General features: G+C 43.9%; 1 protein-coding gene and 1 long non-coding RNA gene across 3 annotated transcripts in view; one reads left to right on the top strand and one right to left on the bottom strand.

The window, feature by feature from the left end:
* Positions 1-467, bottom strand: part of Caprin1 (cell cycle associated protein 1) — a 34206-nt gene extending 33739 nt beyond the window's left edge. The window contains exon 1 of the mRNA XM_027422359.2: positions 305-467. The gene's annotated coding sequence lies outside the window, so the exon portion shown is untranslated. The remainder of the gene's footprint in view (positions 1-304) is intronic.
* Positions 468-841: 374 nt separating this feature from the next.
* LOC107978106 lies at positions 842-18131 on the top strand. Of its 2 annotated transcripts, XR_004770412.1 has the most exons (5): positions 842-2902; positions 7792-7869; positions 9446-9552; positions 14308-14378; positions 18113-18131. It is a non-coding gene; the product is annotated as an uncharacterized LOC107978106 (long non-coding RNA). The 2 variants fall into 2 exon arrangements; XR_004770411.1 differs by lacking the exons at positions 14308-14378; positions 18113-18131 and adding an exon at positions 11135-11318.
* Positions 18132-23514: the final 5383 nt, after the last annotated feature.

Genomic DNA, 23514 nt, shown 5'->3' with positions numbered 1-23514 from the left:
GGACGCGCGCCCCTCCCCCTTCCCGCCCGCCCCGGGGCACCGAACTCGCGCCGGGGGCGGGGCCTGGCACGGCCGCCGCCAACCGCCAGGGCAACGGTTCCCATCGGGTCGGGCGTCACCCGTTGCCTTGCGAGAACGAGCGGGACAGAGGTCAGGGCCAGGGGTGGAGAAGGGCACTGGGAGTGACCGGGGTGGGGGTGGGGAGGGCTTGTGCGAGCCTCTCGGGCCGCTCCGAAGGCAAAAAGGACACTCGGGCGCAGCGGCCTTCTTCCCCTTCGGCTTCTTGGTCCGGGATGGCGCTCACCGTGCGCGCGCGGAGCCGCTGGACGTCTGGAGTGGGCAGCCGACGGGGGCAAGGGTGGCGCTGCGTTGCGAGCAGAGGCGTGCGCTCCGTGGGCGCAGACCGCTTCGCCCTGTCCCCGCTGCACCGAGCTGCTCCTAGTGGGACAAGAGCCGGCGCGGGAGGGACTTAGCCAGGCAGCGCTCTGACTCCGGGAGGGGTGGGGGGGGAGCAATAGGGAGCAGGGGCCTTCAAGCCGCTGGGGCTGCCCGTTGTGAACGCCTGTCAGGAAACATCGTCGGGCCGCGTCCCCGCCTGGCCCGAACCTCTGCGCTGGGTTCCTGCCACTCTGCAAATCTTCACAGTACCCCCCACAGAGGCCGCTACAGCAGAACTTTTGAGTTTTGAGTGAAACCTAAGTCGGGGTCCTTCAGGCAAAATCACTTGACATCCATGCTGGGACAAAAGGTGTCAAGAGGCTGGCTCCGGAGCCGGGGACTGCCCCTTGTAGAGCCCTTATTTGGGGGCAGTGGGGGTGGGGGGAGGCAAAGGTTTCTGAAAGTGTGGGGTGGGTGGTACAATCCCAGCTTCTAGGATTCCTCCTATATGCACAGCAAGCAAACTCACCCTAAAAGGTCGGAAAATAGACAACTGGCCACATAGCAGTCATCCAGTAACCTAGGCATTCTCTGTAGAATCCGTGGGGAATGAGCATCCTTGATGGCTTTTTGATGTCCTAAAATTCCCCAGGTCATGTTAAAAATCGTCTTCACCTACCCTGAGATAGATAACAAAAAGGTTCAGGGCCTATCATGAATTTCTCAGCTTTTCCCCCCTTTGTTTTACATTTTACCCAAAACTTCAAAGACTATGCTAGATGGGAGATTAGGGACTTTTCTACAAGACAGTTATTCCAGGCAGGTCCAGGCAGGATGGGGGTGAACAATGAGTAGAAAATGGGTACTCGGGGCGTGGGAGGTGGGGGTGGGTTTCGAGACAGGGTTTCTCTGTGTAACTTTGGATTCTATCCTGGCACTTGCTCTGGAGACCAGGCTGGCCTTGAACTCCCAGAGATCCGCCTGCCTCTGCCTCCTGAGTGCTGGGATTAAAGGCGTGTGCCAACTCCCGGTTTAGAAGAGGATTCTACAAAAGTCACTGTTCCTGGAGATTAAAGTGAATAATACTGGCTGGCACCAGTACATACTGAGATATGCTGCTGTTTCCTAGAAAAACAAGAGCAACCTGTGGCCTTGAGATATTCCAGTTAGCAGTCAAATCTGTAATCTGTACATTTTAATATTTATTGGGCAAATGATGGCTTACTAGGAACTCTTCAGTGCTAGGAATGGTGAAAAAGAATTTTTTATGGAGTTTGAAGGGGATAGTGTGCACAAATAACAGGGAAGTAAAGGAAGCAAAAAGGTGGTGGCCAGTGAAAGCTTTACTGGAGTACTTACAGAGACTAAAGGAAGGCTTAGAGGAGGACCTTTGTAGTAAAGGGAACTTGATTTGAACTAAGAGGAAACTCCCATGGGCACCCCTGCCTTTAATACCAGCACTGGAGAGGCAGAGGCAGGCAGGCCTCTGAGTTCAAGACTAGCCTAGTCTACACATTGAGTTCCAGACCAAGCAAGAGCTGCATAGTGAGATCCTATTGGGGAAAAAAAGTCTTTATGGGTTCCATAGTGGCTAAAGCAAGGAGTAGGAAATAAAGAAATAGAAGGAACCTGGCCAGTATTTGCTGAGTGAGATGGAGAATGTTAGTTTCATCATCAACTTGTGTTTTGAATCACTCGGTGGTGGTGGTGGTACATGCCTTTTAATCCCAGCACTAGGAAGGCAGACAGACCTCAAGTTTGAGGCTAGCCTGGTCTACAAATAAAGTTCCAGGACAGACTCCAAAGCTACACAGAGAAACCCTGTCTGGAAAAAAAAGAGACCAGGGAGCCAAAAACAGTGACAAGCAGTAAAGGTGAGTTGCATTCATTATATACATTGTAATTGTAGAACCAGTTAGGCAGTGACAAGGGTTGGATTCATTTGACATTGTAATAGTAGAACCAAAATATTTGCTAACCAGGTGTATGTCAGGTATGATTAGACTTAAATAAGCTGTATTTAGTGCTGATTAAAAAAAATTCTAGTGCCTAAGCCGGGCGTTGGTGGTGCACGCCTTTAATCCCAGCACTCAGAGGCAGGCAGATCTCTGAGTTCGGGACCAGCCTGGTCTACAAGAGCTAGTTCCAGGACAGCCTCCAAAGCCACAGAGAAACCCTGTCTCGAAAAACCAAAAAAAAAAAAAATTCTAGTGCCTAGAGAGGATTATGATCCTTAGCTACTTGTAACTCTAAGCATATTCAGACTAACCAATGTCACTATCACTATATCTTGCATTAGCCTTTGTTTTAATAAAATCTTCAGAATTTTGAAGAGTTTTTAAAAATTGTTTGATTCTGCAGTACTTAACCAATAGACAAACTCTCCATAGACAGGATGAGAAACCTCTTACATAGAGCCCAGCAATGTGTTTTAACATGCTCTGTGGATAACTCTGATGGATACCAAAGAGTGAGAATCATGGCCAGCAACACTGAGGAGAGGCAGCAGGATCAGCCTGAAGTGGTAAGAGCTAGTGGCCAGCTGCTTTGCTTTTCTTCAGCTTGAAGTCTGAATCCCAATAGAAATCTCTGGATCCTTTTTATCTGTCATGTTCCTATGGTGACTTTCATGCCAGAACAAATCAAGTCACTGTAACACAGTGTGCAACATCTAAAATACAAGCCACTAAGGTGGGTCAGTGAGAAAAAACACTTGCCCTAAGCCTGACAACCTGAGTTTGATCCCCAAGAACCACATGATAGAGAAAATGGAGTCTAGCAAGTTGATTTCTGACCTTCAAATGCTTGTGGTGGAAAGTACATACCCACATAAACACACAGTCCCTCCAAAAAATGTCAAATCTCTAATGGAAGTTTTCAAGTCCCTATCTTAAACATACCACAGTTTAACAGAGGGCTGTGCTCATAAGTTGTTCAGTAGACCAGAGTGCCAGAGAAGCTTTCGATTATATAAGACTGTCAGACAGATCTCTCTGGTAGTGGGGAATGAAGGATGTTAAGTCAGGATCTCACGGTGTAGCTCAGACCAGTTTGAACTATACTCCTACCAAAGCCTCCTGAGTGATGGGATTACAAGCACACATCACCATGCCTGACTCTAGATATTTGACATATGCCAGAGTTTCGTGAAATGCTATTCAACTTCAAGAGGATCAAGAGATGATATCCTGTCAGAGACCTCAGTGGGAAAGTCAATGTACTCAAAATATTTGGTGAACATGTGTAGCTGTTATTGTTTCACTTTCCGTGATCTATCATCTCAATCCCTTTTTTCTTTCTGTTCTGATTTTTTTTTTCTGTTCTGGTTTTTTGTTTTTTGTTTTTCCGGACAATTTCTCTGTCTTAACAGCTCTGGCTGTCCTGGAACTAGCTCTGTAGACCTAGCTGGCCTCGAACTCACTGAGATCCACCTGCCTCTGCCTCTGCGTCTGCCTCCCGAGTGCTGGGATTAAAGGCATGCGCCACCACTGCCCGTCTTGTTCTGATATTCTTGGAGTAACAGCAAGGCCAGGAAAACCAAAACATTTAAGGGAAAGCTGCATCTTTAGGCTGACTTCCTGCCTAGCCCAATGAAATGACCTCAGTAAACCAAATATGTCCATTTCCTGTTTGAAAAAAAGGGAAATATTCATGCAAAACTTTAAATCACTGCTGTATTTTAACTTTTTTTTCTCCAGAGCCATATAATAGAATCAACATTTTAGTGAAAAGAATATAAAAATGTTTTAACAAACCCAAGGGAGAGTACAAAACACTGGTGGAAAATACTTGCCAAGTATCCTCAAATCTTGGTATTATCCACAATAGTGCATTTTAACCCCCCAGATTTTCCAAGCAGATATTCTTTAATCCCTGAGACCACAGCTTTCTGATGTTTCCACAGTGACAATAGCAAAAGTACTTAAAGGATTTTAGTAAAATTAGTCCAGGGACTAATGCCTTTTCCCCCTCTTTGGTTATTTTACACACACACACACACACACACACACACACACACACACAGCCTCACTATGTAGCCTAGGCTGGCCTTGAACTCACTATATAGCCCAGGTTGGCTGCAATCTCATGACAATTCTCCTGCCCCAGCCTACCAAATTCTGGGTGATGTCAAGTTCATGTGTAGAGAAAAAGATTTTTTCATCTAGTACATCTTTGCTTCAGCTTGACAGTGCGAAACCTGGGGAAAGTAGGACCCTCATTGCATGTACAAATAAGGCTCTTTATTTTAATACACATCAGAAGTATTTCTATATTTTTTCCTAATACTCCCTTTCCTACTAATTCAGCCAACTTAATTATGGTCCACAAGCTACCATTTAACCTACGCTCTGCCTTTTCAGCTATGTGTTTTCAAAATACCATGCCTGACACAAATATCTTGTCAATTATTTCCTCCATATTAGTGCATCAATTTTGATACTGGTTATAACAGTTGATCCATACTGTCTCTTTACTGCCTTAACCTAAATAGTATTCAATATATATTTTATTTGGGTTTTTCAAGACAAGGTTTCTCTGTGTAGCTTTGTAGACCAGGCTGGCCTCAAACAGATTCACCTGCCTCTGCCTCCCGATTGCTGGGATTAAAAGGCTGGCTTGTACACCTTTTCTTGATTGTGATGTTATTCCTAGATATAGAAATTTGTGTTTTGTGGAGAAAAACACAGTATGTTCAGAATAGGGTTTTTTGTTTTTTAATTTTCCCAAATACTGTTTTTGTTTGTGAGACAGGACCTAAGTAGCCTGGACTGGCCTCAAAATCACCATGTAGCCAAGGATGACATTGAGGCTTTTGGGAGGGGTTGTATTTTTAATTTGTGTATGTGTGTAGGTACTTGCATGTGAGTGTAGGTACCAGCAGAGACCAGAAAAGGGCATCACATACCTTGGAGCTGGAGTTAGATATTTTAGAGCAGCCCAATTTGAGTGCTGGGACTAGAACTCAAGTCTTCTGAAAAAGCACTATGATCCCTGAAACACTTAGTCTTCACTGCACCCCTGACCTGAACTCTTGATCCTTCCTCCAACTCCCAAGTGCTGGAATTATAGGCATGTGCCATCAGTCCTAGTTAATATAGTGCTGGGGCTTCCAACTGAGCTCCAAAACATTTATTCTTTAATGGTTTGTTTGAAATTAAATCCCAATTTTCTCTCACACTACACAGTTTGTTCTTCACAAAGGATCAGCTCCACTCATAACTACCTGTGTCCACCCTGTCCGGGGGCCTGCTCCAAAGTTTAATAGCATAAGGCATTAAACTGACAACATGCCACCTCCCCAGCCCCCATGCCTTTATCTATTCCTGTCAGGTTGGTACTCTCACTCACCATACACTCACCTCACTGGCATTTTTTTACCAGTCTTTTCACAGTCCCCTTAGCTTCTCCCTTGAACTTAAAAGTGTAAAGTCAAATGGCCAGGCGTATGGAAGTGGATAGGGCAATCAGTCTTCAAAACCATACTTTCTGCCATACTGAGGAAAGGAAAAGTAGGTCACCTCCCCAGAAAAAATTGTAAGATACCCCACATCTTTCCACTGCCAGCACCTCCCTGGGGAGTGGTCTTATGAAAGCATAATATCCAAACTAACTGGAAAGCTGCACAACTTTCTGGCACGTGAGAAAAGCTGCCTGAAACTCTACAAGCATAGTTGCAAAATGCTCATGGGAATGGAACCTTTCAACCAACATCTCAGGGTGACCACACTGTGGTGCTCATTTTGAAAGAAAAGGGCTCACTCCTTGCCCCCATGCAGGCAACCAAGCAGAGACTGTGAACCTTAAGTTGGTGGCATCTGGACCACACCATGAAATACACATACCTCCTTTGCCCCAGTAGCAGTACTGCATTGCCCAACATGTCAACTGCAGAACAGATGTTTAATGGTTCTGCATAGCCAACACTTGTGCCTAACTCAACTATGGCTACCTCAGTCCTGCACATTTCACCCCCCACATGCTCTATGTCCAGCTTCTTCCCCAAGAGTACAAAAATGTATCCAGCCCTGGATTCTCTCTTCGATCTAAAGAACTGAAGAGAAAACCCAAAGCTTCTACACAGATTGTCTGGTGACTGGGCTCCAAGCCACCCAAAACAGGAAACTACAAAGGGACAGTTCAAGATCAGTCATATCCTATGGGGCCTGTATCTGTCATGGTTACTGCAGAGCAATAGTGGTTCTCTTCCCCAGTACTCTAGAAACACCAAAGTGACCATTTTACGACATGAAGGGCCAGAAACACCCTCCCTGATACAGTCAGGGAAGGTACGTCTTGTTCCATTTGAGGGGCAGTATAAGTGGGGAGAAGGGAAAATCTGAACAGGTGCATCCCCACTTTATCTCATTTGACCAGAAGATCAAACTGTTTAGCAGTTTCAAACTCATCATTCATGCTCACACCACTCAATCCACTTCAATTTCTGTATTTCTGAAACCTTTCATTTTCCTTTCACCATCATGGAGGGATTCTAGAGAAGTGTGGTGTGGAGCCCAAGGTGTCTCAGGAACTTTGGGGATCTCAACATTGAACACACCACGGATAAAACTCCCAGCAAGAATCCTGTGTGGTGATATTTTGTTTATGATCTAACAAAGCTTGCATGAAAATCAGAGTGCAAAACTAGCCACACTAGTTAGCCACAGAGGCCAGGCAGTAGTGGTACACGCCTTTAATCCTAGCATTTGGGAGACAGAGGCAGATGAATCTCTATTAGTTCAAGGCCACCCTGGGCTACATGAAATTGATCCAGTCTAAAAGAGAGAGGTCACACAAAGATGATCCTAGCACTTCAAGTGGCATGCCTTTAATCCCAGCACTAGGGAAGTGGAGACAGGAGTGGTATGGCAGGACAGAGAGAGGAATATAAGGCTGGAGGAGACAGGAGAGCACTGCAGTCTGAGGAGCTTTACAGTCTGAGGACAGGATTGCCCCTTTGGTCTGAGCATTGGTAGAGGTAAGAACTCCAGTGGCTGGCCACTTTGCTTCTCTGATCTTCAGCATTAAACCCAATATCTGACTCTGAGTTTTATATTATTACTATTTCGGGTTTTTTGAGACAGGGTTTCTCTGTGTAATAGTCCTGGCTGCCCTCCTGAGTGCTGGAATTAAAGGCATGCGCCACCACCACTGTCCAGCCTGAGTTTTTATTATTAAGAACAATTATAATTCGTGCTACATTTCTAGCCCTTCAAAGCCAAAGCAGGACCAGCAAACCCAGAGTGGAGAGGTAGAGGCAGAACCAAGGTTCTGCAGACTGTGTCCTGGAGTCAGGCTCAATAGTCAAAGTACACTGCATAGGAATGCTGGTGGGATGATGGGGATACTACACATCTTGAAGTGGTCCTCTTTACTGGGCTCCTTAGTAGGAAGATATTTTTCTCTTTCTCCAAGGTAAAAGAGGTCCTACGATTTCTGGGAAACAAGTAGACAGCTGGGAGCTCTACAGCATGAGCCAAGTTCTTCAAGATGGTAGGTTTCTGACAGGAGCTGCATGAGGTGCCTTCAGGCAGATATTATGATATTCTGGATGTCTGACCTTCATATCTGCTGAGAACTCAAGGATTCAGTGGGTGAAGTCCTAGACCCAGAGTGCTGGGTGACCCTGCAGGACTGAGTTTGCCTCTGCAGGTATCTGTGTGGTTACTTGGTTTCCTACTCAGCAGCCAACTCAAGATCAATCCAACAGAGAGTAATACTGCTGTTTCTTAAGGAACACTATGAGGAGCTACACACTATTTTCAGTATAATAAACACTTTGGCCAAAGGCACTGAACTTTTCCATGTAGTTGCTTAGGTGACTTGCATAGTTTTAACTTCATCTCTCTAGTGTTTGTCTGCCTGTGGTGACTGCTCCTTATGATGTCTGGCAATGTATGTAGGTATTTTTTGATGACACAATTTGAGGGAGTGATATTAATTGCATCCAGTAGATGGAAGTCAAAGATGCTTCTAAACATTGTATAGTATACATTAAAAAGAAAAAAAAACACTATTATGGGAGCCAAAATGTCAGAATACCAGTGTTGGGAATGTGTGTTTTATTTCAAGAGGAAAAAATGTTTATCATTAACATTTTACAATAAAAACATTGAAATAACATTGGCAAAAGAGGAAGCACTTGGAGACTGTCTTAGTCAGTGTTCTGTTGCTGTGAAGAGACACCATGACCATTGCAACTCATTTTTAAAAAGCATTTAACCCAACTGGTGGTGTACACCTTTAATCCTAGTACTTGGGAGACAGAAGCAGGTGGATCTCTGTGAGTTTGAGGCCAGCCTGGTTTACAGAGTGAGTTCCAGGACAGCCAGGGCTACAGAGAAATCTTGTCTGGAAAACAAAACAAAAAACTTAACTTTCAAATTAAGTCTTTTTTTTTTTTTTTTTTTTTTGGTTTTTCCAGACAGGGTTTCTCTGTGTAGCTTTGGAGCCTATCCTGGTACTTGCTCTGGAGACCAGGCTGGCCTCAAACTCACAGAGATCCACCTGCCGCTGCCTCCCAAGTGCTGGGATTAAAGGTGTGCACCACCAACGCCTGGCTCAAATTAAGTCTTATATAGGGTTTTCCATGGATGGTAGAATTTGCAAATGAAAGAAAGAGGTGTGTGAGCCTCACCCTACCAGAACCAGAGACTTCAAAATTCATCTAGTATTTTTATTAAAATTAAGTTCCCAAGTACTATCCCAGACATTGCATCTATATCCCCAAATTTGGTACTTGAGGACAATGCATTTAAAAAACTCAGGCTCAAGCCAGGCTGTGGTGGCACGAGCCTTTAAACCCAGTACTAGGGAAGCAGAGGCAGGTGGATCTCTGTGAGTTCCAGTCTGACCTAAAAGGTAGTTCCAGGACAGCCAGGACTACACAGAGAGATCCTGTCTCCAAAAACAAACAACAAATAAGTTTAAAAATCCTTTTTGTAAACCTAAGCTAGTGAATCTCTGTTTACTAGAGGAAACTGCATGTATTGAAGCATTTTCACAAAATAAGTGCCCAAAATATTCAAAAGTTTTTCTTCCAATGCCATCAATGTATCTGTCTTCCCAGAGAGTGCTGTGAGGAATGTAAAGTGGAGGGCATTGACAATCACCACACAGGTGGAAGATGTCTGCAAATTCTAGTGGCTGCTACAGGAAAGGAGCAAACATTGCAAGGTGGGAGACAAAATATTGAGAAAAATCGGTTGGGAGAATGCACACAGAATGGTGAATGGACACTTAGGATAAGGAAAAGGAAGGTGACTCTGCAAGTAGTGAGATGGAGGGGCGGTGTGAAGACCGGAAGGGTTTCATACACTCAGGGCTCCTTAAAAGCACGACTTGTCACAAAAAGACAAAAATGGTACATACTCACTCACATATGGATTTTAGACATAGAGCAAAGGATTACCAGCCTACACTCCACACTGCCAGAGAAGCTAGGAAACAAAGAGGACCCTAAGAGCGACCCGGAGAAGGGGAAAGGGACAAGATCTCCTGAGCTCATTGGGAGCATGGGGGAGGGAGGAGAGGGTGCTAGGAGATAGAGAGGGGGAGAAGAGGAGGACATGAGCAGGAAGATTTAGTCAGGAGAAGAACTGAGGAGAGCAAGAAAAGAGATACTATAATAGAGGGAGCCATTAAAGGTTTAAAGAGAATTCTGGCACTAAGGAAATGTCCAGAGATCTACGAGTTTGACCCCAACTAACAATAAATGCCATTCTCCGATGAGATTGATGACTACCTTATATGCCATCCTAAAGCCTTCATCCAGTAGCTGATGGAAGCAGAGGCAGTCACCCACAGCTAAACACAGCTGAACTCGAATCCAGTTGCAGAGAGGGAGGAGTGATGAGCAAAGGGGTCAGAACCAGACTGGAGAAACCCACAGGGACAGCTGACCTGAACAAGGAGTTGCTCATGGACCCCAGACTGATAGCTGGGAAACCAGCATAGGACTGTTCCAGACCCCCTAAGCAAGGATGTCAGTTTGGAGGTCTGGACAATCTATGGGGCCTCTGGTAGTGGATCAGTATTTATCCCTAGTATACAAACGGACTTTGGGAGCCCTCTCCACTTGGAGAGGGCTAGCCTCTCCAAGTATCTAATGCAAGCCTAGATACATAGGGGAGGGTCTAGGACCTGCTCCAAATGAGATGACAGACTTTGAAGATCCCCAGTGGAAGGCCTCGATCTCCCTGGGGAGCAGAAAGGGGTTGGGATAGTGGGTTGGAGGACAGGGGTGGAAGGGAGAGAGAGGGAACTGGGATTGATATGTAAAAGAAGCTTGTTTCTAATAACAATTAAAAAAAAAAAAAGCATGACGTCCTGAGAGATGGCTCACAGGTTAAGAGCTCTGCATGTTCTTCCTGAGGACTGGGATTCAATTTCCAGCACCCACGTGGGGGCTCACAACCATCTGTAACTCCAGTTCCAAGGGACCCAACATCTTCTGGCCTCCTCTGTCACCAGACACACATGCAGGCAAAGTACCCATATCAATAAGACAATAAAAACAAAATTGGAAGCACTGCCTATGAAACTACCCCTGTATAGGTAATTGACGAGAGTAGCCAAGCCTACACGTATATGTACTTACTGTAGGGAACACTGGGACTTATAATGATGCTGATAATGCAAGCCTGAAGACCACAGATAGTCAGAGGATACAAGTGATTTTTAAGTTTTTACTGATTTTTATCTTTTATGTGTATGGATATTTTGCCTGCATGGATTTCTGTGCACCATGTGTGTACAGTGTCCTTGGAAACCAGAAGAAGATGTTGGATCCCCTGGAAATGGAGTTACAGACAGTTGGAAGCCGCCATTTGAGGACTGGGAGTCTGGGAGGAACAGCCAGTGCTCTTAATTGCACCGCTATATCTCCAGTCCTCTCAAGAAAAAAAAATGAAATTATTGGAGCAAGGAAAACACTTGTTTGAGACAAGGTATCTCTGTGTAACCCTGACTAGACTGGGACTTTCTTTGTAGACCAGACTGGCCTTGAGTTCACCGCCAGAACACTGGGATTAAAGTCATGAACCACTACTTCAAAGATCAGATACCTCAGAAATGAGTAGGTCACTGTTATATTTTACAATGTCAATAGGTCTACATAATGTTGAATCAATGAAACTAGGCACATAAAAGCATGGTGTTAGCTTTGCTATGGAAATATATACCCTGACATTCTCATGAAAACTTTAGAACATCTCACTGGGAAATGCATATATAAAACTCTGTAGATAATTCAGTTTCTGACACTTAGCCATTGACTCTTGGTTTATGCGTCCTAGACTCTAAGCACACTTTCTTTTCAGGCTTAGAGAGATGGCTCAGTTTTGTTTGCTTGCTCGCTTTTTGGTTTGGTTTGGTTGTTTTGTTTCTTTTGTCTTTGTTTTGAGACAGATTCTTTCTACATAGCCCTGGCTGTCCCCAAACTCGCTATGTAGACTAGGTTGACCTCAAACTCACAAAGATCCGACTGCCTCTGCCTCTCAAGTGCTGGGATTAAAGGTGTGTGCCACCACATTTGGCCCACTTCTGGGATTCTTGAAGTTTCTAACTTGAATTAGTGGTCAGGTAAAGAAGCAAAAACAGAACTTAGATGAGAATTAAGGACAGTTTGGTTAAAGATCAGCTGAGGCAATGGTGCTTCTTAGACAAAACACACATAGTCTTCAAATACCTCGGGATTGGGTAGGGCTCTACCTTCCCTTCTGTTTCACCATGTTCTCTTGAACCTCTTGTGCAGATAGACAGAAACAATCTTATCTGTGAGCCACAAAACCATTAGGGCTTTGCCTCGGAGAAAAGGCAGATGCCAACATCAATCAGAACAACTCACCCTGTATGAACAAAATGATGTGTAAGGTAAGAGAGGAAGTGTTTAGATCCTAAGCCTGTGACACTGAGCTGTCATAGCTGAATGCTTCCAAAGGTTGTTTTTCTTTTCCTCCTTCTAGAAGTATACCACCCTGGGTCTTTGGTTACATCTGGCCATAGCAAATCACACTGAAAAGAATAAGGTCTCCGAATGCCAGAAGACTAGGTAGAATTCCTGTGTTTTACTGGCAGTCACAGCAAGTGAAAAAGAATCTGCACAAATTTTCCAATTCTGTTTATTAAGACAATTTGAACCTTTGGAATCCGAAATTATCACACAAGGGAGACAAGTTGAAGGCCTGGAGTCATCTGATTGAGCACTAAGAGGAATGTGACCTCATTTTCAACCCCGGGAGAGTGAAACAGGATATATTGGTCTAATCAGATCTGTATTTTTCAAAGCTCACTCTGGTTGCTTTGCAGAAAATAGATTTGAGAAAGGCAAATGTGGATGTAGGAAAAAGAGAGGCCACTGCTATACCAGGCTTTTTCTTTTGGGCCACCAACCAGCTCCCAAATCGTGATATGGAGACTTCTTATTAGTTATAAATGCTTAAGCTCATTTCTAGCTATCTCTTTTTTAAAAATTGGGAAGGGGGTGTTTCAAGACAGGGTTTCTCTGTGTAGCTTTGTAGACCAAACTGGCCTAGAACTCACAGAGGTCCAACTGCCTCTACCTCCCAGAGTACTGGGATTAAAGGCATGCACCACCACCACCCCACAACTTTAATTAACTTGTTTATCTACCTTTTGCCTCAGGCTTTTTATTTTTCTTTCCTTCTATATATCTTCCTTTCACAGTATCTGTCTGTCTGGCAGTGGCTGCCTGACTTCCCTGAGCATATCCCTTGTTCTTTTCTCCTCGTTCTTTTTTTCTCTCATGCCTAGATTCCTCTTCCTATTTATTCTCTCTGCCCATAAGATTCAGCTTTCCCTCTTCTGCCTAGCTATTGGCTGGTCAGCTCTTTATTAGGCCAATCAGGTGCCTTGGGTAAGCAAGGTGAAACAAATGCAACATATTTTTACATAATTAAACAAATACAGAATAAACAAAGGTAACATGCCTTTACACAGTAAAAGTAATATTCTCCAGCATAAACAAATGTAACACATCTTTGCCCAGTTAAAATAATATTCCATAACACACTATTGTCATAAAAGTGACAGTGGCTTAGACCAAGGACTGCCAGGAGATATGGAGAAATTTCAATGGGACAGATAGATACACATATATTTTATATATAGTACTTCAGAGGTGAGATAAATAGAACTCAGTAATTGACAAAATGTGGGGGGGGTGGTAAGGGAGGGAAAGGAGTCATACGTGACATGGGTTTCTGATTTGTGCATCTGATAAATAATAGATCCCTCTCTGCAGAAGAACTAGATGGTGCAGTAGAAGGTGGAAAGTTCGATTTTATACGTGTTAAGTTTGTAAAGGTTATAAGATATCCATATGAACTTACTAAGCAGACATTTATCAGTCCTCGAGTTGAGAGTCCTCTAGTTAAACAGTCAATGTGCAATTCATTCATATATAGCTAGCTATTGATCTGGTGGTGAGAATCAATGAGATATATTGAAATAATAAAAATAAGAGGATCAGGGGGCTGGAGAGATGGCTCAATGGTTAAGAGCACTGACTGTTCTTCCCGAGGACTCGGGTTCAAGCCACATAGTACAGGGAAGGAAACATGCAAGTAAAAAAAGGGGGCTATGACATCAGAGAAATCAAAGAAGAAATGATTGCAAACAATCAACTGTGTCAAACAATTCTGAACAGTGAAGACAGAGACTGGGAAATCTGATTTTAAGAACTGGATGGCTGGGTGGTGCTGGTGCATGCCTTTAATCCCAGCACTCAGAAGGCAGAGGCAGGTGGATCTCTGTGAGTTCGAGACCAGCCTGGTCTACAAGAGCTAGTTCCAGGACAGCCTCCAAAGCCACAGAGAAACCCTGTCTGGGGGGCGGGGGGGGGGCTCTGATTGGCACCAGGATGATAGCTGGAGGTTGAGGAGGTGCAATTTTGTTGTTTTTCCCATGTAGGCAAAGAGTTGTGCACACAAGGATGGAGGACACTGGGGACTCAACCACAGGAGGAGAGACACTTCTTTTGTGTGAGTGACTGAAGGAAATCATTCGTAGCTATGTGTAGTGACAGTAGTTAGAAATGGAAGGGATTACTACAGGATGGATTCATTTTATTTTTCCTGTAAAATAGAGGTGATGGCTATTTGCTGAAAATGATGGGATGGGAAGAATTAGAATTAAAGTATGTGAGTGAGTAGGGTAAAGTCTGAAAAACTGGACTGTAAGTTACCTGATAGAATGCTGCTAGTCCAGGATCCCACCATCTCCAGAGGACAATACGGAGACAAGAAGTTTCTGTTGTGGTGGTTTGTTTCATAGCACTGAGGAGCAAACCCCAAGGGTTTGTAAGTGCAGCAAGTGCTCTAGCACTAAACTGCATTCCAGCCTGAGAAAGGTCCAGAGAAAGAATGGATCATCTTTCTAGTCCAACACTTTCACCTCCCAGCTAGACCACAGCAGAATTCTCTCCTCATTGTGCTTTGGGTCCACCTCCTCTCTCTTCTTTCCCTCCCTCCCTCCCTCCCTCCTCCCCCTCTCCGTTTTTTGATGGGATGCAATGTGACCAGCTGCCTCAGACTCCAGTGGCTAAGACTTTCCTGCCATGTTGGATTGTTATTGTTAAACTTTGAACAAAAGTAAAACTGACTTTCTTTGCATTAATGTGTTCTGGCCATTTCAGGCAGCTTCTTGAGCTCTTCAATGGCTTGCCCTAGCCCTTAAAACAAAGTTTGATGAATAAGCTGTAAGTCCAAGAGCCCCAATTTCCAAGAACAGGCAATATCTGAAAGCAGGAGAGAACTATGTGTGTTCCAGACCATGAAGAGCAACCAAGACCTGAGAATTCACACTTTTCCCACATTTATGTTCAATATGGGTCTTTATGACTGGTCTTTATAGTACCAACTTGACAGGATCTAGAGTCATGTAAGAGACAGGCAAATTTCTGGGCAAGCCTGTGAGGGAGTTTATAGATTGGGTTAACTAAGGTAGGGAGTATCCACCCTAAATATAGGAAACTGTATTTGGGGGACTGAGGTCCTGGGCAGAATGAAAAGGAGAAGGGGAACTGAGTACTATCTCTGTGTGTGTGTGTGTGTGTGTGTCTGTCTGTCTCTCTCTGTGTGTCTCTGTCTCTGTCTCTGTCTTTCCCCTCCCCCTCTCTCCCCCCTTTCCTCCCTGCTTCCTGACAGGATGCAATGTGATCAGCTGCCTCAGACTTCAATGGCTAAGACTTTCCTACCAAGAAGGACTATAATAACAAAACACTGAGCCAAATAAGACCTTCCATTAAGGTACTTGTGATAGCACTTCTGTCACAGCAAGGAGAAAAGTAACTAATACAGTCCTCAGTGGATGATGCCCTGCCATATTGGTGAGGGTGGACCTTCTTTCTGTAGTCTACTGATTCCAATGATGATTCCAGAAACATCTTGACAAAACCCACCCAGAAATAATGTCTTGTCAGTCATTTGAGACATCCCATAGCCAAGTTGACATAAACTTAAGCTCCACAGAGCCTAAGAGAATAGGAGTTTTCACAAAGGGATGGGGTAAAAATAATGACCTAGAGACGGTGGAGGAGGGAAAGGAGGACAAGGCCCTGTCTTGTGGTGGATATGTCTGGGCAGAGTCATCACCACAGAGATCAGGTTTCAATAAGTGCAAGCACTGGGATAACATTCCTGGAAGATGAAGCATGTATAAGGGCATCTGTTGATCAAAGAGCAGACACTCCAGAGTGTACATGGGAAGTGGCAGCAGATAATGCATTAGAGCAATGAGAAGCTGAGTTGGAGACTTGGAGAGTGGAGAACATGTAAGGACAGTGGGACGCCGAGTCAGGACCAAGAAATAGCTAGTATACGAGGACGCAGAGGGTTGTTACAATCATTTTCATAGTTTGAGGGATGTCAAAATGATAGGGAGAGCTTATTACAATACAGATCCGTAGGCCACAGCCCCAGAGTTTGTAATTGATATGGGATGGGACCTGAGAATTTCATTATAAGTTTGTCAGTCATGTAAATGGTCCATGGACCACGCCTTCAGATCACTGATGTAACAGAAGATCAGTGATCAATGTGGCAATGTAAACAGGAATGACAATCTACAGGAGATTAGTCTGAAACATCTCAAGCATGGCAGGCCCTGTGCTAATGGACAGTGAGCCTCAATACATTAAGCTTGAAGGTGGTATTAGGATCTGATCTTACTTCCAATACTGCCAGCTGAGTCCCAGAAAGCATGTCATTGGGCCCAGAAATATTTACTATATGTGGTAATTTGAATGAGGCTAGTGTATTAACACTTGGTCCCATTTGGTGGTGCAGCCTTGCTGAAAGAAGTATGTCACTGGAGGTGGGTTTTAAGAGTCCATAACCTCACTCCCTTTCCAATTTGCTCTCTACTTTGTGTTTAAAGTTGAAGATAGGATCTCTCAGCTTCTCGCTCTGGCTGCGTGCTGCCATACCTCCCTCACCGCATGGACTTTGTTCTGGAACCCTAAACCCAAATAAACCCTTCAGAGTTGTCTTGGTCCAGGTGTTTTTTATCACAGCAACAAAAAAGTAACTAATACACTTTGGCACACTCCTTCCAGGAGCCTACCCCAGGGTATTTCTACCTCCTGAATTTGGAGGGTGTTTATATCTCTCACGGAATAAGAGGCCTGAAAAAGTAGATCACTGGGATTGTGGAGTCTCAGCGGTGATGTAATCAGACACTGGCTCCTGTGACAAGTAACAATGAAGCTAAAACAGCAAAGGGCCTTCAGGCATACAGACAATGTGATTAGGACAGCAATGACATAGAACCGCTGGTAAAACTTAGGTCTCAGACTTCAAAAGGCTAGAAGACAAATGAAGCTACAATTTTTGATGCTCTGCAAACTTTCCTAATCAATTAGCAGGGATTCCATTCATTTCCAGAGTTTTCCTTGAAAACACCTGGGAAGGGGTTGTAGAGCTGAAATTTGGGACACTCTCATGAGAGTGGATTCATTGATTCTTAGCTTGATTCTAATTAGATTTTTTTTTCTTTTTGAATGGGTGTCTTACTATGTATTACTGGCTAGCTCGGAACTCACAGACATCCCTGTGCCTCTGCTTTCCCAGTACTGGGATTAGAAGCATACACAACCACACTCACCTGGTTAAATGTCTTAACCAGGATATCAAAGCTCAAGTCCTTGACTTTGTTAACACTAGAGTGGTGTGGCATCTCTCACGTTTCCTTCTCCCCACCATGTGAAGTTCTCAGGAGGATTTACACGTGCCCAAGTATCACCCCGGGCTATCACTTGCTGCTAGTGGAGGAACAAGTCACAGGTCTAATTTTCAGACAGAAACACTAGTGTGAGAGAAGGGTAATGTTAGAGATGAAGTCTGGAGCTGCAATATGAAAGTGAGTGGCATTTTTAGAGCACAGCCCAGACAAAGGAGACTCCAAAATTCTTTCACTAGCACCAGTGTCCCAGAGGAAGAGGGGGAGGGAACTAGAAGAATGAGAAGGGGAGAAGAGGAGGGATGCAGAGGACATGAAGGAGCAGAAAGGTTGAGTCAGGGTAGAATAGATGACAACAAGAATGGAGATAACATAATAGAGGGAGACATTTTTGGTTTAAAGAGAAATCAGGCACTATGGAAATGTCTGGAGATCTACAAAGATGACACCAGCTAACAATCTAAGCAACAGAGAGGCTAACCTTAAATGCACTCCCCTGATAATGAGATTGATGACTAACTTATATGCCATCCTATAGCCTTCATCCAGCAGCTGGTGGAAGTAGAAGCAGACACCCACAACTAATCACTGAACTGAACTGGAACCCAGATGCAGAGAAGGATGAGTGAAGAGCAAAGGGGTCCAGACCAGGATGGTGAAACCCTCAGAAACAGCTGACCTGAACATCGGGGAACTCTTGCTTCCCAGACTGATAGCTGGAATACCAGCATGGGACTGATCCAGACTCCAGGAACATGGGTCTCAGTGAGGAAGCCTCAGAAATCTATGGGACCTCCTGTAGAACTTCAGTACTTATCCCTAGCATAGTTGTGGACTTTGGGAGCCCATTCCATATAGAGGAATATTCCCTGAGCCAAAACACATGGGGGTGGGCCTAGGCCCTATCCCAAAGGATACAATAGACTCTGATGACAGCCTATGGAAGGCCTCATCATCCAAGGGGAGCAGAACGGATATGTGATAGATAAGGTTTTAGTTGAGGGGGGGATGCTAGGGGAGGACCGGAGGGAGAAGGGAACTGGGATTATCATGTAAAAAACCCTGTTTCTAATTCAAATTTTAAAAAAAAGTTGAAAAAATAAAGAAAAAAAAGATGAGTCTGAGTTTACTTCAGGCCCTCCCCTTTAACTGTTTATGGGAAAGAAGTTGGGCCACCCATAAATACCTGTATGTGTCCTGACTGGGGACTAGCACAGGACAACCCTTACACAGCCAAGGACCTACAAGAACATTGCATATCTGTCTGGACAGGCCTTAGAAAGTCTGTAAATATAGTGCCCTGTGCCCTTGGGGCATGCTAACGTTAGCTGGAAATTAGGTAAGTGTAGCACAGTTTGGCAACATTGAGCATCCTCTCCACAGCAGGGCTTAGGGGATCTAGCATCCATACCTTTCAATAAATAACCAGGCTGCAATCAGACTCACCACCAATGCCTTTCTCCCAATACACATCATTTCACACACTTGCTGGGCATAGCCATTCATTCAAAGGCTTTATTCCTTCCAACGTGCTGTGCGTGAAACTTAAAAACAGAAATAGTGAATGACTGCCTCTCTGTAGAACTGCAAGTCCAGTCAGATTTTCCCAGTCTTAGATAACCTATTTTTTATTTTATTTATTTATTTACTTATTTATTTTGTTTTTCGAGACAGGGTTTCTCTGTGTAACAGTCCTGGCTGTCCTGGAATTCACTTGTAGACCAGGCTGGTCTCAAACTCACAGAGATCCTCTTGCCTCTATCTCCCAAGTGCTGGGATTAAAGGCACGCATGCCACCATCACCTGGCTTAGATAACCTATTTTTTAATTAAAAATGTATTATTACTGTGTGTGTGTGTGTGTGTGTGAGAGAGAGAGAGAGAGAGAGACAGAGACAGAGACAGAGACAGAGAGAGAGTGTGTGTGTGAGTTGTGTGTGTGTGTGTGTGTGTGTGTGTGTGTGTGTGTGTGTGTGTGTGTGGTGAGGGATGATATGCCACAGTATACACTTGTAGGTCAGAAGACAACTTTGTGAAGTTGGTTCTCTTCATCCACCTTGGTGTGGCCTCTGGAGATCAAGCCCAGGTTGCCAGACTTGATTAATAACAACCCTTACCTGCTGAACCATCTCACCGATAATTTTTCTGTAAAAACATTAAACTACCATCTTTATTTATTTATATATTTTTTTGGTTTTTCAAGACAAGATTTCTCTGTGAAGCCCTGGCTATCCTGGAACTCTGTACATTGGTCTTGATATCACAGTGATCTGCCTGCCTCTGCCTCCTGAGCGCTGAGATTCAGGCGTGTGCCACCATGCCTGGTTACTACTACCTGTTGGGAGCCATACAGCTTGGTATGAACCTTTAGGCCAAACTTGGCAATTCACACAGTTATAGAACTGTCTTTTGATTATAAATGGCTTTTAGAAGCATGAGCACTCAGAAGGAACAACATGACCCAGACGTCAATCCTTTGTTCCAAGTACAAGCCCCATTACCTAAGCAAACCTCCCGCATCCCACTACTTAACTAAACAACCTTCCTTCTTCCCACCACTCACCTAGGTAACTCTCCCCACCACCCATGAACTTTTCACCCTACCAACATCCTCTTTCTATAGTTTTCTAACATCCTGCTTAAACTGATACCTGGCTCTTGGCCTTTTCTCCCCCTCCCCTTTACCCTATACTACTGACTATATAAGCTACCCTGGAAAAAATAAAATTTGCCACTTGATCAGAATCCTGTCTTGTGGTCATTCTTTCGAGTCTCTTGTCCCCATTCCCCTCCCTGGACTTCTTGTTCTAGGTTGCTGTCCCAAGGGTTGGGACAACTACAACTACCTTTTAAAGAAAAGAATTAGAGAAATAAATCCATAGCCTCCAAAGCCACAGGGAAACCCTGTCTCAAAAAAAAAAGTTCATTCTTATACTAAAAAGAAATCTACTTTTCAGTACTCTTGGTCTTACTCTGGTTTTTTAAATTTAGAATACATTAGAAATAATTCAAGTAGAAATAATAATGGCTGCTACCTTTTGACCACCTACTATATACTGAGCACTTTATAAATGTTCTCTTAATGTGTATAATAGCACACTCAGGTAGGTGTCATTTTCCCATCTTACCAATATTGAAGGACGGAGGCTGTGAAGATAGCTCAGTCCACAGAGCACCTGCCACACAAGTATGAAGATGCCAGTTCTGTCCCTGAGCCCATGGAAATGCTGAGCATGTTGATTGGCTCATGTCTGCAGCCCGAGCACTGAGGGAGACAGAGGCTGGCTGACTCCTAGAGCAGTCTAGATTCAGTGAGAGATCCTATCTAAATGTGGGGCAGTAATGCAACAGAGGAACACACTCAAGGTGAACCTCTGGCATCTAAATTCATCACACACACACACACACACACACACGCACGCACGCACACACGCACGCACGCACGCACGCACGCATGCACGCACATGCACACCTGGAAACAGGGAGATTTTCAATGTTTTATCTAGAACTATAATGTAGATCAGAGTAACTGAGACTTTGTCTGATGTTGGGCATACATTTACTGTTATATAACTATATTGTTTATATTTGTATGTATGTATGTATATATGTAAGGTTACATACACTCTCTCTCTCTCTCTCTCTCTCTCTCTCTCTCTCTCTCTCTCTCTCACACACACACACACACACAAAAATATATTTTGGTTTTTCAAGACAGGGTTTCTCTGTGTAGTCCTAGCTATCCTGGAACTTGCTTTGTAAACCAGGTTGGCCTTGAACTCGCAGAGATCCACCTGCCTCTGCCTCTCAAGTGCTGGAATTAAAGGCATGCTCCCCCATAGAATATACAATAAGATAGGTATATTCTAAAATATCTTCCCTTAGGAAACATTCTCTACTTTTATTTCCTTCCTCTGAGAAGGCCTGAAGATCTTTGCCATTTCCTGAGTGACAGAAGCATTTTCTGTTCTGATGAGGTGATTCTGGATGGAAACTGGTCACCATGATTACCAACCATGTGATTAACGAGTTGCCAAGGTTCAGCACCCACCTCCAAAGTTTGAATTGGTTACCAAATGGTCACTTATTTAACCAACCGTGCTTCTGTGATGAAGCCTCTCTAGCAACCCCAAAGAGCAGGCTTTGGAGAGCTGCAGGACAGAGAGATACTCGGTTACCAGGAAAATGGCACAGTCCCACTGCCAGGCAGCATTTACTATTGTGATCTTTGAACTTACTTGATAAATCTTTTTGTCTGGGTGTTTATTTGAATCCTTTACTATATCATTTGTCAGAGTTCAAAATGTTTACCTGAGTTCTGCAAACCACTTCAGGCAAACTAATTGAATCCAAGAGAGAGTCCTAGGCACCCCAGTGCATAGATGATGTGTAGGCATATAGGTCATCACCTGTGCTTTAAACTGGTATCAGGAAGGAACTGAATTCTCAAACTGTAGGACCTGGCATTGTCTCCAGGTATACAGTGGCAGAATTGAATAGAATTAGAGAATACTCAACTGCTGTCTCCTGAAGACTCTTCTGGAGGATTGCTTGGTCTAGGGACATGGGGACCCTAACTCTAGTGTGAGAAGCATGCCTGACAGCAGAAAACACAGAGGTGTGTTTAGGAGAAAAAGACTTTCCTATCTTCTTAGCATAGGTATGTGTGTTATACACGTGTATATTTATAGTACAAGCATATGCTTACATTTTAGCACGTAACAAGATATGATGCATGATACCTTTGGTTTAAAATTCTGTTTTACAAACTGATTATCACAAGATGATTTGTTGATTTTCCCTTAAATCTTGCATTCATGGCTAACCAAGGAATACAGAAGTTAAATTGTGTTTTCAATATAAATGCTGGTTAGTACTTCCCATCACAGTAGCCAATGAGGGGAAAGAGAAGCGATGTGTGTGTCTGAACTCCATCTGTCTCTCTTTACCAAGAGAGTAGTTTCTGAATTCTGCAAGAACGCCTCCTCAAATTATGTGTCATTCACAATGTCACCTTTCTAGACAAAGCATACTCAGTGTTTGTTACATTTTTATCTGTTTATAAGAGTATGTGTGCATGCCATGGTTCATGTGTGGAAATCAGAGGACAGCTTGAGGGAAACTGTTTTATCCCTCTACCTTTTGAGTCCTGAGATGTGAATTCAGGTTGTCAGGCTTAGTGACAAGCCCCTTTACCTGATGAGACACCTTGCTGGCCCAGATAAACATACTTTTTGTTTGTTTGTTTTGTTTTGCTTTGCTTTTTGAGACTGGGTTTCACTGTGTAGCTTTGGAACATGTTCTGAAACTGGCTCACTCTATATATCAGACTAGCCTTAAACTCACAGAGAACTGCCTACCTCTACCTCCCTCTGGAGTGCTGGGGTTAAAAGCATGTACCACCACTACCTGGCTGACCTTCACTTTCCTAAATCCAAACAATCAGCCAGACAGTAAGTCTAGCCCTGATCTGTGTTGTTTTCTGACTTCTAGGCATCTCAGCTGGTATGGGTTATCTGTGGTTTATCCCCAGATGTTCATGTACTGGAAGCATGGCCCTCAGCTTGGCATTGTGGAATGTGACGGACCCTTTCAGAGGTGGGTCTCGTGGGGACATCAGGAGGATTTAATGCAGTTCTCATGGTTTGTTGGTTAGTTCTCAAGAAAGGACTGTTGTCAAACAGTGAGACTGGTCCCTCTCTTGCTTCTTTGATTTCCTATTTCACCTTGTGATCGCTTCCTTCCTCACGCACCTCCACCAAGATACTGTTCTAGGGCTTCCCACAAGAGCTGAACTAATGCCAGTGCATGTACCCGAATCTCCAAAAGCATGAGTTAAGTAAACCTCTTCTCCTTATATATTACACGGACTCAGATATTTTGTCATAGGAGTTGAAAACTGAACAACATGCCCAGCATTCCCAATTATAAACTAAAAATA

This window comes from Cricetulus griseus, chromosome 6 (genome assembly GCF_003668045.3).
Source record: "Cricetulus griseus strain 17A/GY chromosome 6, alternate assembly CriGri-PICRH-1.0, whole genome shotgun sequence".
NCBI classification, from domain to species: domain Eukaryota; kingdom Metazoa; phylum Chordata; class Mammalia; order Rodentia; family Cricetidae; genus Cricetulus; species Cricetulus griseus.
This window is presented reverse-complemented; position numbering and strand designations above follow the sequence as displayed.